At 39.1% G+C, this 21,091-nt stretch overlaps 1 pseudogene; it reads right to left on the bottom strand.

The window, feature by feature from the left end:
- Nucleotides 1-18,789: 18,789 nt before the first annotated feature.
- On the bottom strand, nt 18,790-20,794 carry LOC113925378 (annotated as a pseudogene).
- Between the last annotated feature and the right edge of the window lie 297 nt (nt 20,795-21,091).

Genomic DNA, 21,091 nt, shown 5'->3' with positions numbered 1-21,091 from the left:
ATTCTCTCTTAAATTTGCTCCAGTCCATTTGCTTTGCCACTCTCCTCAGTGCCACCAAAGGCAAGTCGAGTTATTCTTGACTTCTTCCTTTTTCTCACACTCCACATCCAGACCATCAGACAATCCAGTTTGCTCTACCTTCAAAGGAGGTCTGCAATGCAACCGTTTCTCAAGCTCGTTAACCCGGCACAAACCACCACCGTCTCTCACTCAGAATATGGCGGACACCAGCCACATGGTCTCCCAGCTTCTATCTGCCCCGGCATTTACAGGGTTTGGGCTCAACGCTGCAGCAAAGTGATCTTGTTAAGTAAAAACCATATTCCTCCTCTGCTCAAAACCCTCCGGTAGCTTCCTCCCTCACCCGGAGTAAAAGCTAAAATCCTGACGATGGCTTACAAGGCACTATAACCTCTGTGCCTCTCCTCAGCCCTCCCGCTCTCCGACCTCACCCCTGGCTGCTCGCCCATCGGCTCCTGCACTCCAGCCACACCAGCTTCCTGCTGTTCTGCCAACACACCTACCGTGCTTCTGGCCTTAGTTCTTTGCTCTCTGCCTGGAACACTGTTTCCTCAAATCACTCCAGAGCCAATTTTCTCATCACCTTCAAGTCTTCACTCACACGCCTTCCCAGTGAGACTTTCTGAATTCGTTTGCTAGGGCTGCTGTAGCAAAGTATCACAAAATGGACGGCTCGAACAGCAGGAATTGATCGTCTCGCTGTTCTGGAGGCTAGAAGTCCCAAAGGTGTCAGAGGGGTTGGTTCCTTCTGAGGGCTGTTGAGGGAAGATTATGTTCCAGGCCCCTCTCCTTGGCTTAGAGATGGCCATCTTCATGTTCGTAGGGCGTTTCCCTGTATCTTCCCATCAGCTTCCCTGTGGGTATCTCTGCGTCCACATTTCCCCTTTTTTTTTATATAAATCATATTAGATTAGGGCCCACCCTAACTAACAACCTCATTTTAACTTGATTACCTCCGTAAGAACTCTAGAGCCAAATAAAGTCACATTGGAGGTGTTGGGGGTTAGGACTTTAATGTATACATTTGGGAGGAGACACAGTTCAACCCCTAACACCTTCCCTGACCAACTGCTTCAAATTACAAACCCATTCACTATCATCCTTTTTATGGCACCTATCACTTTCTAGTATACGATAAAAGTATGTCCTTCCCCCCAGGAAGATATGACCACTATATTCTCAGAATAGAGAATCATCCATAGCACATAGTAGGTGCTCAATAATTATTAATTAAATAACTTCATCTGTCTGAATCCATTATGCTTTCTCCCTCCAGAAATGATTGTCTTTGGAACAGTAACTAAGTAGCTTTTCAGTTACCAGACTCAAAGGCCAAAAATGCCTGAGTGGGCCGCCTAGCTCCTTCTAAAGCTCTACCTACTCTGAAACCACCCAGAAAACACACAGGACTTGACCTCGCCCTAGGGACAAGCCAAACACTGCACTGTGCTTAAAACAACAATTGCCAGGAACTTGAAAATTCACTTTTAAAATGCCTTGAAAATGTAAAAGTGATTTTGCATGAAAGTTAACTTTCTGCTAAGTTGGACACTTTCAGTTTATACCTGATATCCTTACAAAAAGAGAGCCTATTCTTTTCTTCATCTCTTTCTGTACATAATATGTTGCATACACAGGCTTGTTTACGGATAAATCAGTGTCTCTCAGGACCAACAGGACCAGTCAGAATCAACTTTCTTGAAACGAAATTCTGGCTCAGCCGTACAACCATGGACAACTTTGCTTAACTTCCCTGCACTTGGTTGAATTGTCTGTAAAATGGCATGAGATTCCAGAAGGTCCTTTTCTCATCTGCATTTCTCTATTTATGGATGGATATCATCAAGTCTCTGTGAGAATTATATGGATATTGTTGGTTTTAGTTTACTTACTCAACAGAGAGAACTAGTGGTTCCTATAATCCAAAAGAATATCATGAAATAACATGGTATAGCTTTAAAAATATTGAAAACAAGTACTCACTGCTACTAGACCAGACTCATTTGCAAATACCCAACACCCTCAGCTCTGTCCTATTTCTACAATAGACAAGGAATACAAGGAAAGGAGGTTATTTACTTAAAAGGAAGGAACAACTATTAACACACATACCAAGTCATTGAAAATAATATAGTAGTATGAGGCAAAGTGTAATCTCAATAAATCTGTAAAGAATTGCTTTTGTGGCCAGTTTTTTGAATGATCTTTGTATTGAGACACAGCAGCTGTTATCCTGATGCATAAAGTACATACAGTTTTATGCAGTGTGTACTTAGCTTGTCTGTCCAGAACCAATGATATTTTGCAATATGAACATGAAACTATCATCTCTTGATTCGTAGCTATAACATTCACTGAAGATCTTAGAGCCCTGGATTTAAACTCTTTTTCACCTTTGGCCTAAAATATTTTCTCATTTAAAAGCTTGTATTTTTAAAGAAGGGCATGAAAGTTATAGCTTGCATTTTCCTGACCTTTAAAAGTAATGAATGCACGAACAGTGACACTTCTATGCCATGCTCCTATAAAAAAGAACACAAACATTTTTTATCTTGCTACGGAAGAAATTTTTAGGATACATTATAAGCAAAAAAAAAAGTGTAAAACAATCTTTGTAGTATGCAATCTTTTACTAAGAAACTGGAAAAATAACATATTTGTGTATATATAAAGAAACATTGAAGGATACAAAAGAAACTCAAAATCCTGGTTCGTCCCCGTTATATTATTTATATGTCATTTCGATTTTTAAACCATAGGACTACATTGCCTATACAAAATTTTTTTACAAAACTTGAATTATTTTTATCTTTTTGGATAAAAGCAACACAAAACATAAATACAATAGAAGGGGAGCTTACTTCTTCATCTTTCCTCTCACGAAGCAGATTAAGACAGAAAGGGAGAATCCAAGCTTGTCTCCGTGTATTGTCCAATTATTGTCTACATTTTTATGAGAATGAGAGAATAAAAAGATCCCTGCTATTTTCTAAAATGAATGTTTTTAGAAGGGTCCTTTTTGTATTCACTCAGAATTAAAACTTCTTTCCATCCACAGCTGCCTTGGGAGGCTTTAGCTGTAACGGAGGAGTTGCAGATGCCCGCGGCCGCCGGGGCTCCCAGCAACAAGGTTCAGGCACCGGTGCCCTCTGCTTGTTTGTGCTCATGTTCTGCTGGGGCTGTTGTGGCTTTTGGCAGGGGTGATGTTAATGCAGTGAAATAATCTATTTTTGTGCGACACTACATGTTTTCCTTTGCTGTGTAATCATACACATAATCCCTATTCCTAAATGAATCCTGAAGCAAGCTCGTGAGGATGGCCACATTATTGTCCGGCAGGAAGACATAGTAACACCAGGCCGGTGCAACGCAGGTGAAAAGCAGCAAGGTGGATATTAGTTAACTTTTTACAGTGATCTCTAATTTCCTTAGTTTATTTTTCACATACCTCCCTCTCATTTTTGTGAGTACTCTATCCATAATACCTATGGCTAATACGTGTATCCAAAAATAAAATACATATGAACCATAATCCATACATCAAAAACTATAAAAGCTATTGCTACTGCTGTTTTTCAACTTTATATTTCATGACTTGTTGACTCTAAATATTCTTACAGATTATTGGTAATGGGGTTCTAGCCTTACACAGAGATTCTGTGTAATCCTTTCCAAAAATTTTAGGACGAAATATAAGTCGCAAGATAACATAATTTTTAAAGTTTGTTGAATGGATTAAGTAGGCAGAAAAAAATGCTAAGAAGAATGGTTAGGAATTGTCTTCTCTGAAAATGAATGACATTTCAATGTGAAAGAGTTCTTACAGAACTACCCATCAAGAGTTACATTAAAAAGGACTGAAGTGCAGTTCTTAGTGGATGTTTATTCCAGTTGACTCACCACCCTAGTGCTTACTTTGAAATCTTTCAGTCACTACTTTTGTGTCAATTAAATAAAAATTTTAAAAGAATTGGCCATCTCTCTAATTTTGCATAAATTCCTCATGTCTATGTATCTAGTCCTAGAGGGTTGTATTCTTTTTTAAAATTATTTATTTATTTATTTATTTATTTACTTACTTACTTACTTACTTACTTACTTATTTTTGAGAGATTGAGAGAGAGAGAGAGAGAGAGAGAGTGAGCCGGAGCGCATGAGCAGGGAGGGAGGGGCAGAGGGAGAGGAGAGAAAGAATCCAATCAGGCTCCATACTCAGCTCAGTGCAGAGTCCCACGTGGGGCTCAATCTCATGACCATGAGATCATGACCTGAGCTGAAACCAAGAGTTGGATACTTAACCGACTAAGCCACCCAGGTGCCTCAGAGTTGTATTCTTCGATTTGGAGAAGAGGAACAAAGAGAGGGAATAAGAGTATGTTATTATGTTATTTACGACAGCTAAGGGCCTTTTGAGTATCAACTATATAGTCCTACATATTGAGTAGCAAAATTCTAAATGTTTCAGCAGATACTTGCTTACAATTATTTCAAACGATGTTCAAATAACCATTTGCTTCATGCAGTAGGAGCTAATTTCACACTGACCTTGAGTCACTGCAGCATTCTAATGTGCCTTCTGAATCATCAAAGATGCAATTATGGTTAATTTAATTTTAGTGCTAAGAATATGTTAATATGAATAATTTGAAATTATTGCACAGGACTAATAATCTCTATATAGAGTTGCTTATGTTAACCAGAATATTAAGTTCATAGATTTTCACACTGGTCACATGTTTGGAATTTACTGTCCTTATAAAATTTGAAAATAAACCATAACAATAAGCAATGTTGATAATGCTTTAGAGATGTTCTTTAGAAGCACAGATTTAAACTCTTTAAAATGCCTTTTTTCACCTTTTCATATTTAAGTAAATGCTTCTCCCCTGACTGCCCAAGGCCCCTTCTACTGCATATTATATGACAATTATCTGTTTACATATTCATCTCTTCTCAAAGATACTCAGTGTCTAGAGGACAAGGACTGTCTTATTGATGTATGGTGTGTGAATAAATGGTGAATTGGGGTTTGGCAAACTTTATTTTTTATTGAGATATAATCGACACATAATATTATATTAGTTTCAGGTGTATACCCTAATGATTAATATATGTATATGTTGCAAAACGATCATCACAATAAGCCTAGTTAACATTCATCACTACACATGTTACAATTCTTCCTGTGATGAGAATTTTTAAGATCTACTTTCCACAACTTTCAGAAACACCATACAGTATTATTAACGGCAGTTACCATACTGTGCAACTTTGAGTTTCATTGAATGATACGGGTGGTGCCCACTTCTGTTTCACAGATGCCCAGGCCTCTACTCAACAAAACCGTATTGAACTCCTGTGGTGTGACTGTCAACATATTAGGACAAGAGCAGGAAAATGACATGAATGAACATCCAGAGATGCTTGTGGTTAATCTCCAGAGTCAGCTGGTGAAAGCACAAGTACGTAAACAATTAATTATAATACAAGGAGATCAGTGCTGTGGGGGTCAATGGGGATATGGAGAAAGAAGGAACCAAGTGTGGAGATGAGGAGGCGACACTTGAGTGTAGTCCTAAGAAGTGAACCGAGGTTTGTTCACGCAGTGAGGAGAGAGCCCATGTGAGGCGAGGGTCCAGGAGAGGCCGTCCGTGGTGTAGACGAGGAGAAGTTCAGCAGGTCCGGCTGGCAGAGTTTTCGGATGGCGCTGATGGGAGCTGACACCGGAAAGGAGGACTGTGGAGATGTGGAGCTTGGGTGTACCTGTGTCCTGTGGACGGCAAGATGCGGATGGAAAAGCGGCACAGAAACATGAATAGCGCGTTGGGCTGGTTGGGAGAAAAGGAGAAATGCAGGCAGAAACACACACTTTGAAGCTACTTATAAAACAGCTTCCTTCTGCAGCACTAGGCGGTTTGCTAGGCAATCTGTTAGTATTATGCTATTTAATCCTTGCAACAGCCCCGTGGGTTAAGCACCATTTTCATTTACAGATGAGAAAGGCTTACTGGTGTTAAGTCACTTGCCCAAACATAGGCAGGCAAATGGCACCATCAGGATTCAAACTCAGATGCATCTAACTCCAAAGTGTATGCATAGAATCACTAAAATCTCTGCCTTATACCTAATTCAAAAATGGATGTTCCTGGGAATAACAGAGGAGATAAAAAAAAAAAAAAACAACAAACCCAAAATGATCAGAGGGGATAAAAAAAAAATGAAAGTGAAAAATGAGGTATTTTTACCTTGGCCGTTCTCATTATGCATCTCGCATTCCCTCCAGAGGCCCACTGGGAACTCCGGCCATGGGGCCCGGGGACTCTGATCCCCAGAGTCTGACAATGATTGCAATAAGTACATGATGTTGAGGTGATTACTATTACACCTGTTCTGCCAATGCAATTTTTAAATGAAAGCACCCAGTGGAAGCCTTTCATAAACTGTGCAGGTCGAATTTTACCAGAGCCCTAAAACCACCGGAGGGAAAAAACAAAACACTACAACAGTGGCATAGTGGCATATGCAAATGGATTTCGGTCACCCAGAATATGTAATATTTGGGCAAATTGCCTGATACCCTTGCTATTTTATGCTCTCTATTGTTTGAATATCCATATTATTAGTTTGCTCTCCTCTGGCCTGTGAAATTGATCTTATGAATTTTCTTTTCAATCCATTTCAGTAGGTGTTCTAATTTACATTTAAAATATCTAGGCAGTGAAGTGATAGCCTTGAGAGACTCTATTACACTGATACCAGTGAGTGCGAGCATGTGTGTGTTGTGTTGGGTAATCTCTCAGGGAGGGGCTGGAGAGGCGGCCCGGAAGAGATGGAGCCCTCTCAACCATGACGTACTTAACCGTGTTTTCCTTCATCTGACTTGCCACTTCAATCCTTAAAAAAGCAAGGTGTCAAGTAAATGTTAAGTGCAGGGATTTATTTATTTATTTAATTTTTGGCAGCTGAAAACCACGGTTGGATTAAGTGTGTAGTCCTGAGCTACAAAGCTACTTACATCTATCATCGAACAGGGCTGATTTGGTGGCTGGAAGTCTCAATCCACATTTAATTAAACTCCTTTGCTTTTTCAAATGAGAAGCTCGGGAACACACACACACACACACACACACACACACACACACTGTTTGCCTTTCCTACAATGCTCTGTGGCTACCAGAACTAGATTGATTTCATTGCATCCTGACTGATCTATCTCAACAGGAAAAATTTAATTTGTTCCATTTTTCCCTGTGCCCTTGGACTTATTTTATTTGAAAAGAATTTGTGGGATTTGAGTTGTTTGAATACTTTTGAAGGCTCAGTACTCAGGTTTATATGATAACCTTGCAAAATTCTAGCAAGAATAAATAATGTGAGTAAATAAAATTTTGACCAAATTTGAAGGTCCAGAACATTTGATTTTATAGAGGATATTTGTAAAATACAGAGAAGTTAATGCCAACATTAGTGTCTTTCATGAGGCTCCGAAATGTCCAGTAGTTTAAAGAGCTGCAGAATGTAAGAAAGGTTTCAGTAAGTAAGTTATGTGACCCCGATACCCCCATGTAAACACAAATACATTATGACCTGTATTACACAAGAAGGGAGGGAAGGTAAGTGTGGTTAGATATGAATAAGTAGAATATTATATATTTTACAATCAAGACATTATAGATTTTCTACTAATCTCCATTTGTATAGCAGTGTCCTTATATTGTTCTGAAAATTAATACTTTTTATAAATATCTGCCTTCTATTACTCCCTTTCATTTTTCACTAGACTATTACAAAAAAATAGCTTATTTCTTTATGCTAAAAGATGGCAATTATAAATGCATACTTAAAAATTAAAACTTGAAACATTCACTAAAATCTGAGAAACAAGAAAATTTAGTGTAATATTGTCTGAATTCCTGCCACATACCTGACAATGAAAAAATTAAGTTACCAAAATGTTATGATCCTCATGAGAAAGAATTATGCTACTAAATGAATATTTTATGTAAGTCTACAAGGCTGTTTTGAATACTGTTTTTCCTGGTATTAATGTGAAAAGTACACGGTTTGCAAGATGAGAACTGATGCAGTCATCCAAATCATTCCTTTGTGTTCGTTTCAACCCAGAGCCCATTCCAATTACCTCAAAGATCTAATTACCTAATCAGGTTAAAAACAACAACAACAACAACAACAAAACAACCAAACAGTTTTTGTTCAAGTTGGCCTAGTAATTAAAAGAAATTTTGATTGAATGCCTGAATGATGAAATGGACACTTCATATCATCTAAGTTCAACATGTATTTGCAAAACCTTCTCAACTGCCTCAGTCATGCAAGTATTTTATCCAGTGTTAAGAAACACAGAAAATTGCTCATCATCTTTGAAACAAACAATATTTTGTTTGGATTTGGACTGGGAAGGCAAAGTAGCCAGGCCAATACTTGGGGGATCATAAGGAGGCATTGCTTTGGGAACAAGATCCAATCATACTAAGTTCTTAATCATAGAGTGTAAATTAAGATACTGCTTAGTCATGGTTTGTATTTTGGCATTGCGTACGGATGACCTGGCTTGGTACGAGGCTGTCGGGTCCCAGCGGGGAATATTTAGCCTATTCAAACAGGATATTGCTGGAGAGTTTAATAAAGAATCTATTTACAGAGGTGCAGATAGGGCTATGGGGACCTGGAGAGATGTAGAAGCATCCTTGCAAAAAGAGAAAGCCATCACCACTCCCGGGCTCAAAGGAGCTGAGCTAGGGGGCTGTAAGCTGCAGGGGAGGGAGGCTGAGCTGTGTCTTTGGTGTGGGAGCATAACCATCGCCACCACCCAGTCGGAAAGGAACCAAGTAATACATTTCCTAACCTCATTACTCCTTTGTCCTCTGCTAGTCTGCACTAAATTATCATTGGCTGAGCCTAATCAGAAGGCGGAGAGCAAGAGAGACCACTGATGCAAGCACTAGAGATCAGCTCCCTGAGGTACAAAACCTTTGGAGAAGGGTGGAAGTGGGGAGGGCTGAATCTGGATGGATGAACAGACAACAGCCACACAGTAGATTAGGGTAATGACCAGTGCTGGGCTAAGTCAAATATCTGTGATAATGATTCTAGCTTCATATCAAGTTTTTATATTTTGTTCATCCTGTGTTTTTGTACTCATTTTGATTTTTTATCAAAATTAATCCTCTTATAGGGGCACCTGGGTGGCTCAATCAGTTAGGCGTCTACCTTCAACTCAGGTCATGATCCCAGGGTCCTGGGATCGAGTCCCTGCATGGGCTCCCTGCTCAGTGGGGATCCTGCCTCTCCCTCTGCCTCTGCCTACCTCTCTCTCTTTCTCTGTCAAATGAATAAATTAAAAAATCTTTAAAAAAAAATTAATCCTCTTATAGTCATTTATCTTGAGTACTGAGTTTTTTTGGTGACTCCAATTTTGCACCCTAGCTATTGCCCCGATCCCCAGGTGATGGGGATCAGTGTTCTGCGTTTTGCTTTTGGTGATTACCTGGAAGTGTACTGTGGGCTTTGTTATGTTGGTGAGTGATTGTTTTAAAACTTAAGTCCTGAAAAAATGTGAGCAGACCTGATATATTTTATGAGGTAAACTCTGAGGAGTTCCCTTGTTTTGAAATAAGCAAGGTTATGTCTCCTAATAAACTTCCTCTGAAAGAAAGCTGCTTGTCTTTGATTCTGAGTATGACCTGATTTCTTTTTTTTAAAGATTTTATTTATTTATTTGAGAGAGAGAGAAAGCAAAAGAGAGCATGAGCAGGGGGAGGGGCAGAGGGAGAGGGAGAAGGAGAGTCCCCGCTGAGTGGGCAGCCCATTGTGTTGGGCACAGGACATGATCTTAGGACTCCCCAGCTGTGGTCTGATTCCTACAGACAAGCTGTACTTGAATGAAAGCTGTTGTAATTAAGTTACCAGTAACAGTCTATTCTGTGGCTTGCCCAGTAGATTTGTTTAATTTTGAGACTAATGTCTGCCTGTCCACCCCCTACACTGTAAGATTCATGAAGGCAGGAATAGGGGATTTTGCATTTTATTTTTGTTTTCCCTCACTACGGTAGCCCTCAAAACTTGCAGATATTAGGCAATCAATAAATATGGGCTGAATAAAGTAAATGAGTTAGTCAGCAATCATATAGTATAAGAACCATGGATTTTAGATACCACATCTCCCGCTACCAAGCTTTAAGGAAAATAGGACAACAACCTCACTGGATGATCCAGAGTATTCTGCTTTAATGATGTCGCTTTTGTTGATTTAGAATCAGAAAATTCAGCTTTAGGAAAAGAAAAAAATGGGAGAAATACTGCAAGTGGCCAAAACACTTGCTGAGGCTAAACATACATCTAGAGCATTTAATTTCCCTTGCTAGCAGCACAGGTCACTCCCAATCTCCAATTGTTTGTGCCCACTGTGTACTAGAAAATCAAAAGAAGGACCTGTGTAAGAAATCACTCTATGAGTACCTATGAAGATCCTTAAATAAGTGGTTAAATCAAAGAAGGAGTTCCTGATGCTGTCACTACAATGGGACAATTTAAAATTTGGCTACTTTAAAATTCCTAAATACCAAAAGCACTGACGTTTGGAATGGTAAAATACTTTTATTATTTAGAACATCACATTCTCTTTATTACTTTTCGGGAGGCACGTTCACAATGAACATGGCACGAATCTAGATAAGCTTAACTTTGGGAACTAGAAGTTTCTATGTCAGATGGTACTCTTTGAGTGTACCCTAAGGAAATACCTCTGTGGTACTGCAGTGGTGAGCAACACTCGCCTAATGATCTAATTAGCTTGCATTAGCATTTCCCAAAAGTGTTCTTTTGGATGTTAATAGATGGTGTGTTATCTGTATGTGTGTTTGTGTGTGTGGGGGGGGGGGGGGGGCGGGTGGCTATATGGTCAAATACTTTTGCTAAGTGCTGGGTTAAACAGATTCTTTACTTTATGTCTCCTCAAAGCCTAATATTCTGATGTGAATTTCGAATCTCCAAGAGGGACACGCCACGGTGGCCAGTATATTTGATTATAATCCCTTTTCTCCATAGCATTTCTCAGGGAAATACTGATGTATCCAAAAGTAATACTTTCAGTCCTGTATTAATTTCCTCTTGCTGTTAACAAATTGCCACAACACGAGTGGCTTAAAACAACACAAATTAATACTGCAGTCGTTCCGGAGGCCATAATTCTGAAATGAGCTTTACCCGACTAACATCACAGTGGGGACAGGGCTGCTCCCTGGAGTCTTCAGGGGAGAATCCCTCTTCTTGCCATCTCTGGTCTCGAGGGGCTGACCTCATGCAACTTCTGTTTCTGTTGCCACTTCTCTCTTTCCCTGCAAAATCTGCAAAGACCATCCTAGAATCACATTTGAATATGTTTCGTTAATTTATAATAATTTAATTCAAAATATGTACCAAGCATCTACTCTGTGTTACTTTCGCTCCTACTCTGTGACGTGCTCATCTGATTCAACACACTCCCAGTCCTCAAATCATTTATCATTTAATTGTAGATAAACACCTAGTTCCCAGATACCCACATCTCAAGGAGGAATATAAATGGCCTAAAACAGTCACCAAAGTGCTTGGGGATTCAGAGAGAGCAGATCAAACATTGAGTTGGGAACTTATAATGGGGCTCACAGAGTAGGTGGGGTAACGGGCCTAAATACGTAGGCTGTGACCAGTTACAATGTGAAAAAGAGGCTAGTAGGGGATAAAAAAATCAGTGCAAAATTAACATCACAGAGCCTGATGCATAGAGCATGAAAATATTTTGGTGCAATGCATAAACTCAGTGTTTGGAAGGGCAGCTAAGAGCCAAGTTGGGTTGTAATATACGAGACGTGGAAAAGCAGGTTGAAGACAGATGGTGTATTTTCTTAATATTTGAATGAGGTGATTTTTCTTAACTTGGTAGGTAATTAATTTGGTCATTTATCATTTTTTTCAACAAATAATTAGAAGCACCTAATCCGTGTCTGATGCTCTCTAGGTGCGGGAGGTAATGTAGCCACGTCATCACTGAGGAAGTGGTAAAATCACGTGGAGTTTTAAAAACAATAAGTGCTGGCCATGGAATAGAATGAATGGGGTACTATGTTAGTTTGCTAGGGCTGCCGTAACTGAGTACCATAAATTAAGTGGTTTTAACGACAGAAATTTGCTGTCATAGTTCTGGAGGCTAGAAGTTGAAATCAGGATACTCCCGCTGAAGGTAAACGGGGAGAATCTGTTTCAGGCCTTTCTCCTGGCTGCTCATAGTTCCTTGAGTCTTCCTGTACCATTCTCTCTGTGTGCCTGCCTCTGATTCTACGTCCAAATTTCCTGTCTCTCTAAGGACAAAATCGTATGTAATCAGGGCTCACCCTGATGGCCTCATCTTAACTTAATCAGCCTTAAATACTGTTTCCAAATAAGGTCATATTCACAGGTATGGGGTTAGGAATTCAGCATATCTTGGGGGACACAATTCACCCCATAATGGACTGGAAGTGGGCAAGTGAGGATGGGAAATCCAGAGCTGTTCCATGCTTTAGCAGAACGGAAGAATTTTCAGTACCGCCTTAATACATAAGTGGAGCCTAAGTTAGGGTCCTAGCAGTGCAATGGGAAGAGGTACTGGGTGTCATGTGGAGCCTGCAGGCCACAGCATTGTTTACAATGAGTTTATTTTTAAAAACATCCAAGTAAGCAGCACAACCTCTCATTTAAAGTTCATCTGCTAAGATACAATAGAACTATAAATTTCCTGAAAACTGCAACTCCCATCCATTTCTCATCATGATTCTCTTTCTACCATTGACTGGATAATGGAAATTATCAACACTATCTACATAGCATAGATATTTTTATTTATATTAAATTGAATATGATTTCTTTTTCTGAAATGATAAACATTGCATTTAAAGTGATTTTTTTCTTTTTTCTACAGACTGCATTTCTGACTTTATGTCTTGGCAAGTTGAAGATTTCAACATTGTTTTAAATTTGAATCAAATGCACATACTTTCTTTTTTAATGTAAGGAAATTGCAATCATCTGGTGGTAAATGCTGTCAAGAATCATGCAGTCCTTAAGTGTTTTTCAAGAAACTTTTCATGCATAAAATCCTTGATGTATGAATTCTTGCAGTCCTGGCTTTCTTAATGAATGTTCTGAGAAGACTTCAAAAAGACAAATTAAAATCAGTTGTCCCTGACATGAATATCTAGGAAATATCAAGAGCTTTTTAATAAATTCATTTAAGGATGAATATAGGCCAGAATATTTTTATTTTCATTCTCAGAACTGATAGATTGTCAACATTCATTAATGTGGGTGCAAATCACATTATATGGCAAAAATCATTAACGGAAAATAAAAATTAAATGGAGATGTCACATATATTATGATGAGCAATTGTTCTACTCCTGCATATAAAAATCACACATGAATATCCTGCAACCAGTTCTTGGTCACTGAGGAGTGTTCACAATTTCTTCTGAGAAATGCCTAACTCCTTGCCCTCTCTCTTCACATCCCCTTCACCAACTTTTGGCTCAAATCTCTGCTTCTTTGCTTCTGAAATCGCCCCAGGTCACCTCCTAGGCAGCCAGCCAGTCTAAAAGAATCAAAGTAGCTGTTTTACAGGGTTTTGCTCATTGTTATTTTAGCAAACTCTTTCCATGTTCCGTGTTTCCCTCTGACGCACATCTCAGAAGAATGAAATTGGCTCACAGTTGTGAATTTGTATTCTCAGAAATCACTGTTCCTGCATAATTGCTTTATATTCAGAATGATCTGACAAGAATCGTCTCTCTTTACAATTAGGAGTGGTAGAATGTAGTTTGCCATTCCACACTGCCAGGAACAAAGCTCCAGTATCTTACTGCAAACGAAAGAGATTTAAGGAGGTTTAGAAACAAAGTTGTACGGTATTAGGTAGTGTTCCATTATTTGTTGCCAAATCAAATTTTGCTGAGTTATAATTACTTCAATTAGAAATAAGTTCCATTTTCCTTGAAATATATACAGACTTGTAATTCAAAGGAATGTTGTTTTGTGCCCTTTCTCTTCTCAACATCCATCTCCCCCCCTCCCTCCCTCCCTCTGTCTCTCCCCCCACCCCTCTCCCATTTGCAAACTTGGTAGGAACTAAAAAACAATTTGCCTACTTCCGAATTTTGGAATTTTGTCTGTGTCTAAACCCTGCTCTACAACTGTTAATAACTCCCAGCCTTTTTGAAAAGGTGATAACAAGGCGGTCTTGACATTTAGTGCAAATTCATCCCCACTGCTGGGAAAACCACTAAAGCTGGGGCCCGCTAATGATGCATCAATAATCTTTGTGTCATAGGTGGAGACTAGTAAAATTAGCACTTAATGTAGGCAATTCTTCCTGGCCTTCCTAAGAAAATTTATGGAAGGAAGTGGATTAGTCTTTCTCTACTCTTAGCTCTTCTACTTTTAATGTATACTTTCTTCCTTGAAGACATCATTCATTTTCATGGATTTCATATCAAGCTCTTGGAGGCTGACTTAGTGCTCTCATAAGCTGACCTACTGTGCCTGTTACCTGAGCCCAATCTAATTTTCTGGCCTCAACTGCTTCCTCTCCCTTTCTCGTCCTTCACTTCTGCCTCCTTTGGTCTTGCCCTAGTGGAATTCCTCTGTTCCCCCCACGGAAGCCCTTTTACATTGCTGTCCTTATTATTCCAATGATCTTCTTTAAGTTCTCTATCAAAAAAATGCACTCAGCTTAGAGTTTTCTCCCTTATGGAGTCTTCATTTGAAATCCCCTTTTCCAAAGGCAGAGTAAATTTTCCTTTTTTTTTTTTTTAACTCCCAAAGCACTTAATTCTATTCTAATATTTAGCATATATCTTTAAAACTATGTAAGAATTGGGGCACCTGGGTGGCTCAGTCAATTAAGCCTCCGACTCTTGATTTTGGCTCAGGTCAGGATCTCAGCGTCGTGCAATCAAGCCCCATGTCGGGCTCCATGCTCAGCGCAAAGTCTGTTTGAGATTCTCTCTCTCCCTCTCCTTCTGCCCTTCCCCCCGACTCATGCTCTCTTCCTCCATCTAAAATAAATAAACAAAATTAAAAAAAAAAAACTATGTAAGAATTCACACAGAGTAGATGCTCAATAGATATTTTCCCAGCTTTATTGAGATATAATTGACATAAATCATTGTGTAAGTTTAAGATGTATAATGTGTTGATTTGATATTTTACAAAATTACCACCGTAGTCCTAGCTAACACCTCTACCCCATCACATAACTATACTGTTCTCTCTGTAGTGAGAACATGTAAGACTTACTCTCCTAGCAACTTTCAAGTATATAATACAATATTATTAACTTTGATCACCATGCTGGACATGAGGTCCCCAGAATATCTTCATCCACAAACTGGAAGTTTGTACTCTTTGACCAGCATCTCCCATTTTCACCATCCCCTAGCCCCTGGTAACCACTATACTACTCCCTGTTATGTTAGATTCTACATATAAGTGATATTGTACAGCATTAGTCTTTCTCTCTGACATTTCACTCAGCATAATGTCCTCAAAGTTCATCCATGTTTTCTCAAATGGCAGGATCTCCTTTTTCATGGCTGAACAGCATTCTATTGGTATGCATACCATATCTTCTTTATCCATTCATCCATCAGTGGACACATAGGTTGTTTCCATATCTTAATCATCATGGTAATTGAGATCCTATTTGCATTTCCTTATACAACTCAATAGCAAAACAAACAAAAAAATTGGATTAAAAATGGGCAGAATACTTGAATACACATTTTTCCAAAGAAGACGTACAAATGGTCAACAGGTACATGAAAAGGTGCTGCACATCATATATCATCAGGGAAATATATATCAGAACCACAATATCACCTCACCCTCATTAGAATGGTTGTCCTCAAAAAGACAAGGAATAGCAAGTGGAGAGAATGTGGAGAAAAGGGAGCCCTGGTGCATTGTTGGTACAAATGTAAATTGGTACAGTCACAACAGAAAACAGTATGGTGTTTCTTCAAAAAATTAAAAATAGAACCACCCTATGATCCAGCAATTCTACTTCCGGGCATTTATCCAAAGGCCATAATTCTTTAATTAATGAATTACTTATCTTTTATTCTCAGCACTTTCTTTACCATATTGCTAAGGCATTAGAAGCGCCCCCCTCCCTAACACATGGGAGCTGGACATTTCTCTGGAGAGGCCTTGCTCACATCGCAGCACTAGTCATCTACATCATTTCTCCTCTGATCTCGACTACACTGCAAATTCTTCAAGGTCCCAGCCTGTGCTATATTCTCAGAGTCTAACACTGTGCCTAGCACACAGTAGTCACCCAGTGAGTACTGAATGCATGAGTGAATAAACTCAAAGGGCAGCATGTCCAGTCCCAGGATTTGTGACTGTAATGACTTTTTTCCCCACTGTTGTCTGGCTTTACTTCTCATTTGTGTCATTCAGTTTAACTTGTGGATATAGCCGGTTTCCTATTTTACTCTTTTTTCTTTTTTCTTCTTTGAAAATACTGTTTTCTCCACTGAGCTGTTAACTCATGGAGGTCTTACAGCTCACATCTCCCTAACACAGAAGAATGGATTGCTATAGTGCTGCGGGTTCTTAGTGACAGGATTATTTTCTTGGCAGGAATTATCTCTAAAACAATTTCACTGGAGCCTCCATAAAACATAGTTATGTGTTCGGCCAAATGAAATTGTATTATGGGGAATATATGAAAACCCAGTGAAGGTGGTAAAGTTCTCTCAGAAGGGATCTCAGCGGAGATTCTCATAGCACATTAACAACAAGGTTATCATCAATTAGTCTGACTGGTATTAGATTCAGTTCATAGTCTTAAGTTTTCCAGAAGGTTTCATGTAAAACTACAAATTTGGGGAATTTTTACTATGACTCTCATCCAAAACACTGAACATTGGATAAAGAATCTGAATCTGTTATCTATAAAGCCATGATAAAGTTTCTCCATTTTATTGTAGAAAATATGCAAGAAGTTCAAATCAGAAAATATTTTGTCTCAATTATCTAGTGTTAATGACAGAACGAAAGATTTTTTTTTTTTTTTTAGCTTGAAGTACATCTACAGTCAACTTCAAAATACCACTTTTTTCAGTTAGGCAGATAAAACTAGATTTATAATTACCTTTTTAAAAAGCTGTTCTAATTAGTGGCAATTTAAGTGATATGAGCATTCGATTATACTGTTTGATTGTCATAGACATTTAATCCTTTTATCCAGGAGCATCCTATATCATGTTTCCTGCCTGCCTTTGTTTTCTGAGGGAACAATGAAGAAAATAATCCCTAGAGAATAAAGGATCTGAAGCCATAAATTACCTGAAAGATTTAGGGATTTAAGCCATTTGAAATCTAAACTTAAATGATGTTTTTGTAGGAGGAAAGCAAGTCTTTTTGCTATTCCAGTTAAGTGGAGCTGGTCTCAAAATGCTGAAAAGCTGTGGAATGTAACATTTTTGTTTGTTTCAGGCCTCTATACCTGGAATAATTACCAGCACAATGTAAGGCCAAGCTCAAGAGCCAGAGCAAAAAATGCAATCAGTTCTATGATGGATTCTTCATGAAATTATCAAGTTATAGTTCCAGAATTGCACAACTTCAACTTACTCTCTGCCTAGGTGACATATAGATTGTCCAGGTTCTGTGTTTTTACTACAGTTTTAGTGTTTTATTTCTGGAGAAGAAAAGAAGGTTGTTGGTCAACTATATTAAATTTTATTTTATTTTATTTTTTTAAGATTTTACTTATTCATTTGACAGAGAGAGAGATGGAACATGAATAGGGGAAATGGCAGGGAGAGGGAGAAACAGGCTTCCTGCATGAGCAGGGAGCCCGATGTGGGGCTCGATCCCAGGACCCTGGGATCATGACCTGAGCTGAAGGCAGAGGTTTAACCAACTGAGCCACCCAGGCGCCCCCCAACTATATTAAACTTTAAAACAGTACATTAACACAACTGCATTCCATGTGACTTATTACGTGTGATGTGATAGATGGACAAAGCATGATCATTGGAATCACAGGGACATCTACTATGTGATAATTAACCACTCTAAACTTTCTTCTTTATAAAGAGGATATCAATGCATTCCTCATACAGTCGCCGTGATGATTAAATAAGGCAACATGTTTAAAGGGCTTAGAATGAATGTTTAGCATATTTAGGCCATTTTATAAAATAGTTATGCTTTTATGTACTGAAAAGTTCCATTGCAGCAAAATCACTGCAAAAGTGCTTAGTCAAATAATATGACTGACTTAATATCTTATGGATTAGACACGTAAGGGATTTATAGTTCTCACTTAGAAGTTTGGAGTTGATTCAGGACAGAGTCAGTTTCTCATGAATATTATTATCAAGGACCTGGATTCCTTCTATCATGCTGTTCTTAATCCTTGGTTGTGCTTTCATCCTCATGATCACAATATGGCTCCTCTACTCCCAGTATCACATCTTAATTCCAGACACAAAAACGGCAAAGAGATAAAGATCCAAAAACCTTCTCCACATAGGGATTTTGTCTTTATTTATTTGAAAAGGTGGTCACTTCCCAGCAGACTTCCACTTATATATTTTTTAAAAAATATTCTCATCATGTTTAATGTTTTTTTAGAAATTACAAATAAGAAAAACAGCTTTTTAAAAATAAATGTATTCTAAACGTCAGCCCAATTAGTTGTTTTTATCACAATTTAGTTTAATGTTTTGTCTCCTTCACAAATGTGAGAAAGTCTTCAGGGCTCAACCCCATGGTTTCAGTGCTGGTCATTGGATGAAAGTACCTTTTTCATGTCCACCTTCCAAACCAGCAGAATCCAGAACAAATTTCGCATCTCCATCATCACAGAAGAGTGTCAAGGGTGTGGCACAGCCTTGGCCAGCTTTCAGTCTTTCCAGCATGGCTGTTTCATCAGCAAACTGAAGATTTTCACTCCCAGCACCTAACTGCCTGGCAAGTTCATTTGAATCAATTTGTCTATCATGAAGAACTGTCACCAGCCAATAGCCTTTTGTTCTCTTGTCTTTAAGAAATAAGTCCCTACGTCGTGCTCCTTTCAAATGTTGGATACGAAGCATCATTTCTTCACCTGTAAACACTTTGGGGGTTCCATAGCTTTTGTATGATGGCCACTGCCCCGGCACCACCCGCACCTCGGCACCTGCCACTCGGCTGTCCTGGTCAGCAGAGAGAGAACGCCCCCTTACAGCTTATCAATGACAAAAAACACACCACGTGGTGATTCAACACAAAGAGCACTGAGAGCTTTTAGATTTTAACCAGGCACGTACCCACACCTCACTGTTGTGTGTGCTTCTGTGTGGACACTTTAAAGTGATAATAAAGGAAGAAAGGGGATTGGATGGTCAGCCAACAGTGTCAGCCACACTCATATCCAAACTAAGTATACTGAAGCCTCAGTATGATCTCAAAAGACAAGCACAGTTAACATATTTTCAACCAGTTTTGCCTTTCACGAAGGTTCCATATACCATAGTCCAGCTTAGCAAATAAAAGCATTTGAATGGGGCTAGGGTCCTGAGTTCTGACCTTGGGTCTGTCACTAGTTTACTGCTTAGCTTTGTGCAAATTACTTAATTATTCTGCATAGCCTTTCCTCTTCCATCAATTGTGGAGATTGAAAGAGATGATGTCACTCCCAGGTCTTAAATTCTATGGTTTTATGATTGTAATATTTATCTCTTCCTCTTTCAAAAAGTTATAATCCCCAAAGCTTAATAATTTCTTGGAAAAATTGAGCTCTGATTAAAACAATCATCCAGAGGTTGTTTATCACTCTCAGCACTATGCTAGGCTGCCTATAAGACACAAAACAAAACAACCAAACCAAACCAAACCAAAACAAAACCCAAACAAAAACAAACAAAAAACCAAAACAACAGCAACAAAAATAAGACAGAAAACAAGTTAAAGACATGCTCCCTGTCATCCACTTATGAAACTAAGTATTCATGACGTGGCCATTAGTCGCTGTGTGTGCAGAAGTTCTGAGAAGAGACAGGTCTGTATGAAGAAGTTGGAGATAGCACCATGACTGAAATGGAATTGGAACTCATCTGAGCAGCATTTGAATAAAATCCAAAGTGGAATGAAAGGATTTGGCTAGGTGGAGAAGATACAAAGGAACATCTCAAAGTGCTACAGCATTAACAGAGACTAGAAGGGAAGCTTCCTCTTTTGGGAACCAAGGAAAAAGCCTATCCCATTGAGTGAGCAAGCGCACATTGGTGACTAATAGACCATAGGTAGACCATAGAGTTTGTACACCTTTTTCCGGCAATTCGTATGTTTGGGGCACCTGGGGGGTTCAGTCAGTTAAGCCTTGGACCCCTGATTTCAGCTCAGGCCCTGATCTCAGGAAGGTGGACTGAGCCCTACACAGGGCTCTGCGCTCAGCATGAGTCTGCTTAGGATTCTCTTCCTCTCCCTCTGCCCCACCACGCCTCCCATGCATGCCCTCTCTCTCTCTCTCTAAAAAAAAAAAAATAATAATAATAATAAATCTTATTCTTATACAGATATCTGGCTAAGACCATGGTGCTGCTTCCCCTTTAAGTCTTTCTACCACTTGCACACACACATCACACATATTTAGATCCAGAGCTACCTGGACGCAGATGCCTGTGACCCCCAAAGTATAATACATCAGTTCATTTCTGTGCCATGTACCAGACTGACTCATGCTGTGTACATTTTGCTAATACTATATCTTGACGTAGCTGACTCCTGGATCTTGGATCCTAAGCTAGGGGGAAAAAAGTCTTCCTATATTCTTTTGTTGGACCTTTAATTATGAACTAATCAATCATAAATTGCAACCTTATTCTCACTCTCCCTTATCTAACTGATGATGTCACCCATGCATCGGGATGACAGCTGGAAGAGGCAGACCTTGTATTGCTCCGTTGGGCAATGAAAAGCCATTATTGCTACGTGCAGAGAAAGTGGACTGTTCTGCAGTTTTGTCCTAGCAGCATTT

The sequence above is a fragment of the Zalophus californianus genome, chromosome 2 (assembly GCF_009762305.2).
Source record: "Zalophus californianus isolate mZalCal1 chromosome 2, mZalCal1.pri.v2, whole genome shotgun sequence".
Lineage (NCBI taxonomy): Eukaryota > Metazoa > Chordata > Mammalia > Carnivora > Otariidae > Zalophus > Zalophus californianus.
Note: the sequence above shows the minus strand (reverse complement) of the source record. Positions and strands in the feature narration are given on the sequence as shown.